This window comes from Manis pentadactyla, chromosome 12 (assembly GCF_030020395.1).
Source record: "Manis pentadactyla isolate mManPen7 chromosome 12, mManPen7.hap1, whole genome shotgun sequence".
Lineage (NCBI taxonomy): Eukaryota > Metazoa > Chordata > Mammalia > Pholidota > Manidae > Manis > Manis pentadactyla.
In genome coordinates, this window is record NC_080030.1 from 26,539,174 (window position 1) to 26,552,595 (window position 13,422).

General features: G+C 37.7%; 1 pseudogene; it reads left to right on the forward strand.

Moving 5' to 3' along the window:
• Positions 1–406: 406 nt before the first annotated feature.
• LOC118920064 (olfactory receptor-like protein OLF4) lies at positions 407–1,405 on the forward strand (annotated as a pseudogene).
• Positions 1,406–13,422: the final 12,017 nt, after the last annotated feature.

Below are 13,422 nucleotides of genomic sequence, written 5' to 3' on the forward strand. Positions count from 1 at the left end.
TTTGTAACGGGAGACTAAATCCCAACTTGACTGATGATATAAGAAGGAAATTCCTCATTGTCTTCACAAAAGTGTTATGAAGCCATGGATAGTGGCCTCCAAGATTTCAGCTTAAAAGAACAGACTTTTCCCAGTTGTTGAAGAGGGGAATAACAATTTTATGGGATATCATGGGATGTACCCAAATGCCAAACAGAACTTCTGATTAAAATGTAGAATATCGGACCTCATGGGGAAAAAGCTGACGATGAGTTGGGAATTAATATCAGAGATGGTGTGGAAACCACTGATGGGAACAGTTTGCATACAAAATTATGGATATTGACTTCGTAACTGAAAAACATAGATTGTATAATTTCACTCTGTTAGTAATGCCATTTTTTGTATGAAAATATATCATGTTATTTTTCTGTTTCCTGGTAGTGATATCTACCACATGTACCCAGTAAATGATACACATTTTACAGAGTTTCTTCTTCTGGGACTTTCAGAGGATCCAGAACTGCAACCCATCCTATTTGGGCTTTTCCTCTCCATGTACCTGATCACTATGCTTGGGAACCTGCTCATCATCCTGGCTGTCAGCTCAGACTCCAACCTGCACACACCCATGTACTTCTTACTCTCCAACCTGTCCTTTGTGGACATCTGCTTCACCTCCACCACCATCCCCAAGATGCTGCTGAACATCCAGACAGAGAGCAAAGCCATAACCTATGCAGGCTGCATTATACAGATGTACTTTTTCTTATTCTTTGCAGGACTGGATGACTTCCTCCTCACTGTGATGGCCTATGACCGGTAAATGGCCGTCTGCCACCCCCTGCACTACACAGTCATCATGAACCCCAAACTCTGTGCACTGCTTGTCCTGATGTGCTGGATTATCAGTGCCCTATATTCCTTGTTACAAAGCTTAATGGTGCTTCAACTGTCGTTCTGTACAGACTTGAAAATCCCCCAGTTTTTCTGTGAATTCAATCAGATGCTCCAACTTGCCTGTTCTGACACCTTTCTTAACACCATGGTGATGTATTTTGCATTAGTGCTGCTGGCAGGTTTCCCCCTCACTGGGATCCTTTACTCCTACTCTAAGATAGTTTCCTCCATACATGGAATGTCATCACTTCAGGGAAAGTATAAAGCATTTTCCACCTGTGCATCTCACCTCTCCATTGTCTCCTTATTTTACTGTACAAGTCTAGGCATGTGTCTTAGCTCTGCTGCTACCCACAGCTCACACTCAGGTGCAGTAGCCTCGGTGATGTACACTGGGGTCACTCCCATGCTGAACCCCTTCATCTACAGTCTCAAGAATAAGGACCTAAAGGGGGCTCTGAAACAATTCATTGGGAAGGCAGCTGTGAAAGGACCAGTTGTCTTGGGGATGAGGAAGTGTCAATGATGTTAGGGCTCAAAGCCTCAGAGACAGAGTTTGCTATATGTTCAGATCTTGGAAGTAGAACTTGGTCCTTCAGTTTAATTGCTGAATTTTCATTTCTTTGTCTTCAAATTCTCCGTCAAATTTAAGTCACCCACTTTATAATGCTTTCTTCTCTGTCTTACAGATAGAAGTAGTCCCTTTGTCCATTTCATACTTTCTTATAGTTTTTTCAAATTTTGATCCAAATTATTAGGAAATGCCATTTATTTCCTGTGGTAGCATGAGTTTCTAATCAAATGAAACATATTATCCCAAGTAATTTTTCCTTTTGTTACTAAAAATATAGTCACAAACTAGATTATTTGTATAGAGAAAACTGTTGACAAACAAGTTATGTATATACTTTCATAATGGAAAACTTGAGGCCCCAGTTTTAACTTTTGTGTACATCACTCTCTTGTGTATCACCACATTAACTTCTCTTCCTGATAATGTGGACTTTAACTGATGGTTTATTTTATAGGTGGTCTTTGTTATTCTCATTGGGATCATGTTCTCATATTTCTCACAGTGCCTGCAAGAGTGATTGGTAAAATGACTAGGAATTACATGTCTCCAAGTGGTGTCTACACAGAAACGTGAACTTGAATAAAGTGACTTAATATGGACTTTGAGCAAGGAAGTTTAAGTATGAAGAAAATTTTCAATTTTACTATGAAAATATGTCATCATGCTGTGCATCTGCTCAATCAAGTACAGATTTTAGTGTCCATGTGCAAGGTTTTTTTTTTATTGAGCTGAAAGATTGGTTGGCATGTTCATGTTTTTTTATTGAAATATCTTCCTATTTATTCAGTTAAAACTGTAGTTCTCAACAAGAAGCAATTTTGTCCCCTAGGGGATATTGGCCAACTTTTTTAGACTTGATGCTGGATTTTGGAGGTGTAGGTGACCATCAAGAATGCTCTGAACATCGCACAATGCACAGGAATAACCCCTCCACAGAGAAGGACCTGGGCCAGAATGTCAGTAGTACAGAGACAGAGGAACCTTGAGGGATTTAAGATATTTATTGTCATTATTTTAATAATCATATAATAGCAAAAGAAAAAACTGATTATCAGAGAGATCAGAATGATTAACATAGTAGATCACATTATATGGCTATGTAATAATAACTGTATATATTAAGCCATCTTCTACCCCCACTCATCTATTGATGCACATTTATGTTGCTTCCATATCATGGTTTTTGCAAATAATGATGAAATAAACACACGTGTGCATGTTTCCCTTTTCACTAGTGATTTCATTTCTTTGGGTAAATTCTCAGAAGTGGAATTACTGGGTAACATGGTATTTCTATTTTTATTTTTGCTGAACCTTCATAGTTGCTGCTCCAATTTACATTCCCACCTACAGTGCCTGAGGATTCCCTTCCTCCACATCCTTGCCAACACTTCTCATTTCTTGTCTTTTGGATAGTGGCTGTTCTGGCTGTGTGAGAATGTATCTCCTGGTGCTTTGGATTTGCATCCCTCAGGCTGGCCACTTTGCTCCCAGCATCCTCTGCCACCACCTCTTGTCACTCTCTTTTTTGCTCATTTCCCTTGACACACTGGCTTCCTTGTGAGCCTCAATTTTCTGAAGCAAACAACACCCTTGGGGCCTCTGCAAGGGTAGATCCCCTTTTAGGGCATCCAATACCACAGATAACTCCAGTGACCTCTGCTATCTTCCTTGAGGTCTCTGTTAAAATGTCACCTTCTTTGCAGTTCTTGCCTGAACACCTAGTAAAAAATAACACCCCATCCTCTCTTCTTTATAGTTGCTTTCATTTTCTTTATAAACACTCTAACTTTAGGATGTACTATTTGATTATTTTTATTTGATTGTATTTTTTCTCCATTATTGGATTGGATGAAGACTTTTGTTTTCAGCTCTCCACACTTGTTGCCATAACATGTCCTGGAACATGAACTACACACATTATATACATTTTAAAGAAAGGAAAACACTCTATAAAACAATAGTATACATTTTGCTTGAGCAATAGACTGACAATGGGAAAGAAAATTCCAGTGATAACTGGCCCCAGGGATGTCCTCAATGGGACTGGGCCATACACATATATTGAGATTATTTTGTTGACTCTAAAATAGAAATGGTAGTATTTATGCTTGGTTAGTATGATAGTATGAAAACTACCCATTTATTTTTCTATATCCTGGTAGGCACCTCCAACACATGGACCCAGGAACCTTACAACAGTTTCAGAATTTCTCCTCTGGACTTTGAGAGTATGCAGAACTGCAGCCCCTCCTATTTGGGCTTTTCCTCTCCATGTACCTCATCACTGTGCTTGGGGACGTTCTCCTCACTCTGGCTATCAACTAAGCTCCCACTTGCACACACCCATGCACATATTCCTGTCCTTTGTGGGCATCTGGTTCACCTCCACCACCATCCCCAAAGTGCTGCTGAACATCCAGACCCAGAGCAGTGTCATTACTTATGCAGGATGCAACAGCCAGCTCTACTTTTTCCCACTGTTCACAGGATTGGATGATTTCCTCCTGACTGTGATAGCCTATGATTGGTATGTGGCCATCTGCCTTCTCCCGCACTACACGGTCATCATGAACCCCTGGCTCTGTGGACTGCTGATCCTGGTGTCCTGAATAACTAGTGCCCTTCATTCTTTGTTGCACTGCTTTTTTGTAACTGTCTTTCACAGACTTGAAAATCCCCTACTTTTTCTCTCAACTCACACCATGGTCTGACATACCTGTTTTGATACCTTTACCTTTGACATATTGATGGATGTCACAGTTGGGCTGCTGGGTAGTGGTCCCCTGGTATGGATCCTTTACTCATACTGTAAGATAGTGTCTTCTGTATGTGGAATCTTGTCAACTCAGGGCAACCAGAATTCATTTTCCACCTGTGCATTTCACATCACTGTTGTCTCATTTTATTGTATGATGCTAGGGGTGTTCCTCAGCTCTGCTGCTCCCCCCAGCACATACTCAAGTGCAGCAGCCTCAGTGATGTACACTGAGGTTATATCCATGCTGAACACCTTCATTTACAGTAAGGAACAAAGACATTAAGTAGGCTTTGAAATATTTCCTTATAAAGTACAGCTATAAAGGGGCTAGTTGTTCAGAAATAAAGAAGCCCACATAATTGCAGGGTTCAAAATCTCATAGTCAGAGATTCTAATATTGGGTTAGAATCTTGATAAGAATGTAATAGTAAAACTTCATCCTTTTATTTATTTCCAGTACTTTTCATTTCTTTAACTTGAACTTCTCCATAGTTTATACAACTCACTTTATTAAGCTTCCTGATGTATTTCATATTCAAAAGTTTTCCTTTGATTTCCTACTCATTCCACTTCATTATCCATGAGGGATCGGAGCATTTGGGGAATTACCATTATCATGGGAATAGACAGATTTCTTAAGGACAATTTATACTCAAATTAGCATGTGATACCAAGTAACCTTTTTCTTCACTAAAATAATAGCCAGGAGAGGTTAGAGGTTTAATCTGGAGGCTGCAACAGGTGTGTGTGTAATGGACACAGGCTATGGAGAAGGGCACAGCAACCAGAAAGCAGGAAAGGACTTTGTTTCCCAGCTGACACACATGCTACTTGCCCACAACTACCTCTATCACCATGAAAAGGAAGAAGAATTTGGTCCAGTCCAGACTTAGTCAGATAACCCCCAAGAGAGGGTCTGGGGAGATATATTTAACCAATTTTCCTAGAAATAATTCAAAATAAAGGTCATAACCATGCTGATGGGCCAACAGAGAAATATGCAAGAGTGAAAGGATCAAGTTGGGAGGGAGAGTGCATAAGTAAAACAATCTCTGAGAGAACTTAAGAGCAGAGTGAATGAGGTGCAAGAGGATATTAATGGAATAGAAATCAGAGAACAGGAACAGAGAGAAGCTGAGGCAGAGAGAGGTAAAAGGATCTTCAGAAATGAAAGAATATTAAGAGAATTTTGTGACCAATCCAAATGGAACATTATTCACATTATAAGAGTACCAGAAGAAGAAGAGAGAGAAAAAAGGATAAAAAGTGTCTTTGAAGAAATAACTGCTGGAAACTTCTCCAAACTTGGGGAAGAAATAGTCTCTCAGACCATGGAAGCCCCCAGAACTCCCAACACAATGGACCGAAGAAGACATACACCAAGACAAGACATATAATAATTAAAATGGCAAAGATCAAAGACAAAGACAGAGTATTAAAGGCAGCTAGAGGAGAAAAAAACATTACCTACAAATGAAGGCCCATCAGGCTATCATCAGACTTCTCAACAGAAACCTTACAGGCCAGAAGAGAATGGCATGAAATACTCAATGCAATAACACAGAATGTCTTGAATGAAGAATACTTTATCCAGCATGATTATCATTTAAATATGAAGGAGGGATTAAACAATTCCCAGACAAGCAAATTTGAGGGAATTTGCCTCCAACATATCACCTCTACAGGGTATTTTAAAGGGACTGCTCTAGATGAAAGCACTCCTAATGCTAAATAAATTTCACCAGAGAAAATAAAATCACAACAAAGAAAGCAGTCTGAGGAAATACTAAATAAAGGCAAGAAAAAAAATCAGTTACTCACAAAAGCAGTCAAAGAAACACAAAAGAGGACAGAATAAAACACCTACCATATAAAGAATAGAGGAGGAGGAATAAGAAGGGGGAGAAATAAAAAATCATAACACTGTGCTTATAATAGCTTAATAATATAGTTAAGTTAGACAGTTAGATAGTAAAGAAGCTACCCTTGAACCACTGGTAACCACGAATGTAAAGCCTGCAATGGCAATAAGTACATATCTTTCAATAACCACCCTAAATGTAAATGGACTGAATGCACAATCAAAAAGCACAGAATAATAGAATCGATAAAAAAGCAATACCTATCTATATGCTGCTTAAAAAAGAGTCACCTCAAACCCAAAGACATACACTAAAAGTCAAGAGTTGGAAAAGCTATTTCATGCACTAACACAGAGAAAAAAGCAGGTGTTGCAGTAATTTTACCAGAATATAGACTTCAAAACAGAGAAAGTAACAAGGGATAAAGGACATTACATAATGATAAAGGGATCAGTCTAACAAGAGGATATAACCATTATAAATATACTTGCACCCAATACAGGAGCCCCAACATATGTGAAACAAATACTAACAGAATTAAAGGAGGAAATAGAATGCAGCACATGAGTTCTAGGAGACTTCAACACACCACTCACTCCAAAGGACAGATCCACCAGACAAAAATTAGTAAAGTCACAGAGGCACTGAACAACACACTAGAAAAGATGGACTTAACAGACATCTACAGAACTCTACACCCAAAAGCAGCACGATACACATTCTTCTCAAGTGCACATGGAACATTTTCCAGAATAGAACACATACTAGGTCACAAAAAGACCCTCAGTAAATTCAAAAAGATTGAAATTCTACCAACCAACTTTTCAGACCACAAAGGCATAATACTAGAACTACATTGTAAAAAGGAAACAAAAAGGCTGACAGACACATCGAGGCTTAACAACATGCTCCTAAATATTCAATGCATCAATGACCTAATTAAAACAAAGATCAGGCAATATATGGAGACAAATGACAACAACAGCACAAAGCCCCAAATTCTGTGGGACACAGTGAAGGCAGTTCTAAGAGGAAAGTGTACAGCAATCCAGGCCTATTTAAAGAAGGAATAAAAATCCCAAATGCATAGTATAAACTCACAATTATTGAAACTGGAAAAAGAAGAACAAATGAGGCCCAAAGTCAGAAGAAGGAGGGACATAATGAAGATCAGAGAAGAAATATAAAAAATTGAGAAGAATAAAACAATAGAAAAAATCATTGAATTCAAGGGCTGGTCCTTTGAGGAAATAAACAAAATAGATAAGCCCCTAGCCAGACTTAATAAGAGAAAAAGAGAAACTACACACATCAACAGAATCAGAAAAGAGAAAGGAAAAATCATGACAGACTAGACAGAAATACAAAAAATTATTTGAGAATACTATGAAAATCTATATGCTAACAAGCTGGAAATCCTAGAAGAAATGGACAACTTCCTAGAAAAATACAACCTTCCAAGACTAACCAAGAAAGAAACAGAAAATCTAAACAGAACAATTATCAGCAAAGAAATTGAATCAGTAATCAAAAAACTACCCAAGAACAAAACCCCTGGCCTAGATGGATTCACAGCTGAATTTTATCAGATATATAGGGAAGACATAATGCCCATTCTCCTTAAAGTTTTCAAAAAAATAGAAGAGGAGGGAATACTCCCAAACTCATTCTATGAAGCCCACATCACCCTAATACCAAAACCAGGCCAAGACCCCACCAAAACAAAAAATTACAGACAAATATTCCTGATGAACATAGACGCAAAAATACTGAACAAAATATTAGCAAACCAAACAAAAAATACATCAAAATGATCATACAGGATGACCAAGGGGATTCAACTCAGGGATGCAAGGATGGTACAACATTCGAAAACCCACCAACATCATTGAACACATAAGCAAAAAGAAGGACAAAAACCACATGATCAACTCCATAGATGCTGAAAAAGCATTCGACAAAATTCAACATACATTCATGATAAAAACTCTCAACAAAATGGGTATAGAGGGCAAGTACCTCAGCATTATAAAAGCCATATATGATAAACCCAAAGCCAACATCATACTGAACAGCAGAAACCTGGAAGCTTTTCCTCTGAGATCGGGAACAAGACAGGGATGCCCACTCTCCCCACTGTTATTCAACATAGTACTGGAGGTCCTAGCCATGGCAATTGGACAAAAGAAAAGAAATAAAAGGAATCCAGATTGGTAAAAAAAGAAGTTAAACTGTCACTATTTGCAGGTGACATGATATTGTACATAAAAAACTCTAAAGACTCCACTCCAAAACTAGTAGAACTAATATTGTAATTCAGCAAAGCTGCATGATACAAAATTAATACACAGAAATCTGTGGCTTTCCTATACAGTAAAAATGAACTAATAGAAAGAGAAATCAGGAAAACAATTCCATTCACAATGGCATCAAAAAGAATGAAATACCTAGGAATAAACCTAACCAAAGAAGTGAAAGACCTATACCCTGAAAACTACAAGACACTCTTAGGAGAAATTAAAGAAGACACTAACAAATGGAAACTCATCCCATGCTCTTGGCTGGGAATAACTAATATTGTCAAAATGTCCATCCTGCCTAAAGCAATCTACAGTTTCAATGCAATGCCAATCAAAATACCAATACCATTCTTCAGTGAACTTGAACAAATAGTTTCAAAATTCATATGGAACCACAAAAGACATGGAATAGCCAAAGCAATCCTGAGAAGGAAGAACAAAACAAGAGGGATCTCACTTCCCAACTTTCAACTCTACTAGAAAGCCACAGTAATAAGGACAATTTGGTACTGGCACAAGAAAAGACGCACAGACCAGTGAAACAGAATAGAAAGTCCAGGTATTAATGAAAGCATATATTGTCAATTAATATATAATAAAGGAGCCATGGACATACAATGGGGAACTGACAGCCTCTTCAACAGCTGCTGTTGGCAAAACTGATCAGCTACATGGAAGAGAATGAAACTGGTTCAATTTCTAACCCCATACACAAACGTAAATTCGAAGTGGATCAAAGACCTGAACATAAGTCATTCAACCACAAAACTCTTAGAAAAAATATAGGCAAAATCTTTTGGACATAAACATGAATGACTTCTTCATGAACATATCTCCCTAGGTAAGGGAAACAAAAGCAAAAACGAACAAATGGGACTATATTTAACTGAAAATCTTCTGCACAGCAAAGGACACCAACAGTAGAACATAAAGGTATCCTACAGTATGGGAGAATATATTCATAAATGACAGATTTGATAAAGGGTTGACATCCAAAATATATAAAGAACTCAGGCAGCTCAACAAAGAAAAAGCAAATAATCCAATTAAGGAATGGTCGGAGTCGCTGAATAGACAGTTCTCCAAAGATGAATTAGAGATGGCCAACAGACACATGAAAAGATGCTACATATCAGTAGTCATCAGAGAAATGCAAATTAAAACCACAATGAGATATCACCTCACACCAGTAAGAATCGCCACCATAGAAAAAGACAAACAACAACAAATGTTGGTGAGGATGTGGAGAAAGGGAAACCCTCCTACACTGCTGGTGGGAATGTTAACTAGTTCAACCATTGTGGAAAGCAGTACAGAGGTTCCTCAAAAAGCTCAAAGTTTTTGGAAATCCAGATGAGTGAGGACAGGGACAAAAAAACAAACAAACAAAAAACATATGAGATTGAAGAATGTCCCCTGAGAGAAGCAATGGAGACATTTCAGAGTTTGTAGGAAATAACCAAATCTCACAACCCATGGTAACTGTCCCTGCAGCAACAGGCATTGCTTTGAATACATACTGACTGAACATGTACCATGTTTAGGAGGATAGGTACAGCTACCCCACTGCTCAGGTGAGGATATCAACATTTCAAATGTCTCTGGTGACTCTCTAAGATCATACAGCTGATACGTGTTAGATCAGAGATTTTTAAAGTTGATTATCTGATTCCAAAGTACTGAACTTTATGTCATTCAAAACATATTTCACCATTCTACCATCACAAATCCCCTACTACTGTGCATTGTATACTTGCTGTTGTACAGTGTGAGTTTATTTCCTTTGCTCCTTATTCCAGAGATATGATTGATCAGTAAGGTGTCTTGATAATGTCAGACATAACTCATTTATCTTTGGGGTAAACTGAGTTTTGCTGTTCATTCATTATTCTGGCTACCAGGGGTATATAATTCAGGTTGGTATACTGTCACACCAAGGAAACTCTTTCATCATCACCATCTTTCAATGACCAGCTGAGTTATTTGACCTCTTATCCCCCCATGTTAATTTATTTTTGTTTGGTATTGTTAATATAAAATTAATGAGCAATATTGTGTTTACTAGATTCCCACATAATCAAGTCCCCACCACATACCCCATTACAGTCACTGTCCATCAGCATAGAAAGATGCTATAGAACCACTACTTGTCTTCTCTGTGCTATACTGACTTCCCCAAGTCTCCCCCTACATTAAGTGCTAATCATCATACCCCTTCTCCCCTTATCTTTCTCTTCCCACCCATCATCCCCAGTCCATTACCCTTTGGTAACTTTTAGTCCATTCTTGGGTTCTGTGAGTCTGCTGCTGTTTTGTTCCTTCAGTTTTTGCTTTGTTCTAATGCACCACCGATGAGTGAAATCATTTGGTACTTCTCTTTCTCCACCTGACTTATTTCACTGAGCATAATACCCTCCAGCTCCACCCATGTTGTTCCAAATAGTAGAATTTGTTTTCTACCTATGACTGAATAATATTCCATTGTGTATGTGTACCACCTCTTCTTTACCCATTCGTCTACTGATGCACATAGATTGATTCCATTTCTTGGCTATTGAAAACAGTGCTGCAATAAACATAGGGGTGCTTACGTTTTTTTGAATCTGGAATCCTGTATTGTTATGGTAAATTCCAAAGAATTCCTGGGTCAAATGGTATTTCTATTTTTAGATTTTTGAGGAAACTCCATACTGCTTTCCACAATGGTTGAACTTATTTACATTCCCACCAGCAGTTTTGGAGGGTTCCCTTTCTTTGTATCCTTGCCAGGATTTTTCTTGTCTTTTGGATATTGGTCATCCTAACTGGTATGAGGTGATATCTCATTGTGATTTTAATTTTCATTTCTCTGATGATTAGTGATGTGGGGCAACTTTTCAAGTGCCTGTTGGTCATCTGAATTTCTTCTTTGGAGAAGTGTCTGTTCAGATCCTCTGCCCTTTTTTCAATCAGATTATTTGCTTTTTGGTTTTTGAGGTGCATGAGCTCTTTATATTTTTGGATGTCAACCCCTTATCGGATATGTCGATTATGAATATATTCTCCCATACTATAGCATGCATTTTTGTTCTACAGATTGTGTCCTTTACTATACTGAAGGTTTTTAGTTTGATGTAATCCCACTTATTCATTTTTGCTTTTGTTTCCCTTGCCTGGGGAGATATGTTCATGAAAAACTTGCTCATGTTTATATTCAAGAGCGTTTTGACTATGTTTTCTTCTAAGAGTTTTAAAGTTTCATCTACATTCAGGTCTTTGATCCATTTTTAGTTTACTTTTGTGTATGGAGTTAGATAGTAATCCTGTTTCATTCTCTTACATGTAGGTGTCCAGTTTTGTCAACACCAGTTCTTGAAGAGGCTGTCATTTCACCATTCTACATCTATGGCTCCACTTATCATATATTAATTGACTATATATACTTGGGTTAATATCTGGACTCTCTATTCTGTTCCATTGGTCTATGGGTCTGTTCTTGTGCCAGTACCATATTGTCTTGATTACTGTGGCTTTGTAGTAGAGCTTGAAGTTGGTTAGCGACATCCCCCCTGTTTTATTCTTCTTTCCCAGGATTGTTTTGACTATTCTGTGTCTTTTTTGGTTCCATTAGAACTACTTGTCCCAGTTCATTGAAAACACAGTCAGTATTTTGATAGGGATTGCATTGAATCTGTAGATTGCTTTAGGCAGGATGGCCATTTTGACAATATTAATTCTTCCTTTCCAAGGGCATGGGATGAATTTCCATTTATTAGTGCCCTCTTTAATTTCTCTCAAGATTGTCTTATAGTTTTCAGGGTCTAGGTCTTTCTCCTCCTTGGTTAGGTTTATTTATAGGTAAGTTATTCTTTTTGATGTGATTGTGAATGGAATTGATTTCCAGATTTCTCTTTCTGCTAGTTTACTCTTAGTATATAGGAATGCAACAGATTTCTGTGTATTAATTTTGTATCCTGCAACTTGCTGAATTCAGACATTAGTTCTAGTTGTTTTGGAGTGTAATCATTAGGGATTTATATATACAATATCATACCATCTACAACAGTGACATTTTGACTTCTTCCTTACCAATGTGGATGCCTTTTATTTCTGTTGTTTGATTTCCATGGCTAGGACCTCTAGTACTATGGTGGATTAAAGTGAGGAGAGTTGGCATCCTTGCTTTGTTCCCAAGCTGATTGGAAAAGTTTACATCTTTTCACTGTTAAGTATGATGTTGACTGTGGGTTTGTTATATATGGCCTCTGTTATGTTGAGGTACTTGCCTTCTATGCCCATTTTGTTTAGAGTTTTTATCATGTATTGAATTTTGTCAAATGATTTTTTTTCAGCATCTATTAAGATGATCATGTGGTTTTTGTCCTTTTTATTGATATAATGGTTGTTGTTGATGGATTTGTGAATGTTGTACCATCCTTTTATTCCTGGGATGAATCCCACTTGATCATGATGTATGATCCTTTTAATGTTTTTTTTTTAATTCGGTTTGCTAATATTTTGTTGAGTATTTTTACATCTATGTTCATCAGGGTTATTGGTCTGTAGTTTTTTTCATGGTGTCTTTGCCTGGTTTTGTTATTAGAGTAATGCTGGCTACATAGAATGAGTTTGGAAGTATTCTCACCTCTTCAATTTTTGGAAAACTTTAAGGAGAATGGATGTTATGTCTTCTCTAAATGTCTGATAAAATTCAGCAGTGATTCCATCTGGTCAGGGGACTTTGTTCTTGGGTATTTTTTCATAACTGATTCAGTTTTATTGCCTGTAATCAGTCTGTTTAGATTTTCTTTTTCTTCCTGGGTCAGTCTTTGAAGGTTGTATTTTTCTAGTAAATTGTGTCTTTCTTCTAGCTTACACAGTTTGGTACTGTATAATTTTTCAGAATATTCTCTAATAATTCTTTGTATTTCTGTGGTGTCCATATTGATTTTTCCTTTCTCATTCTGAGGAACCAGCAGCAGGCTGCTTGTCATGGTGAGGGTCCTCAGGGCTATGTTGGTTTCCAGATGGATAGGGTTCCTGAAGCTTCTGAAAACTTCCAGCCTC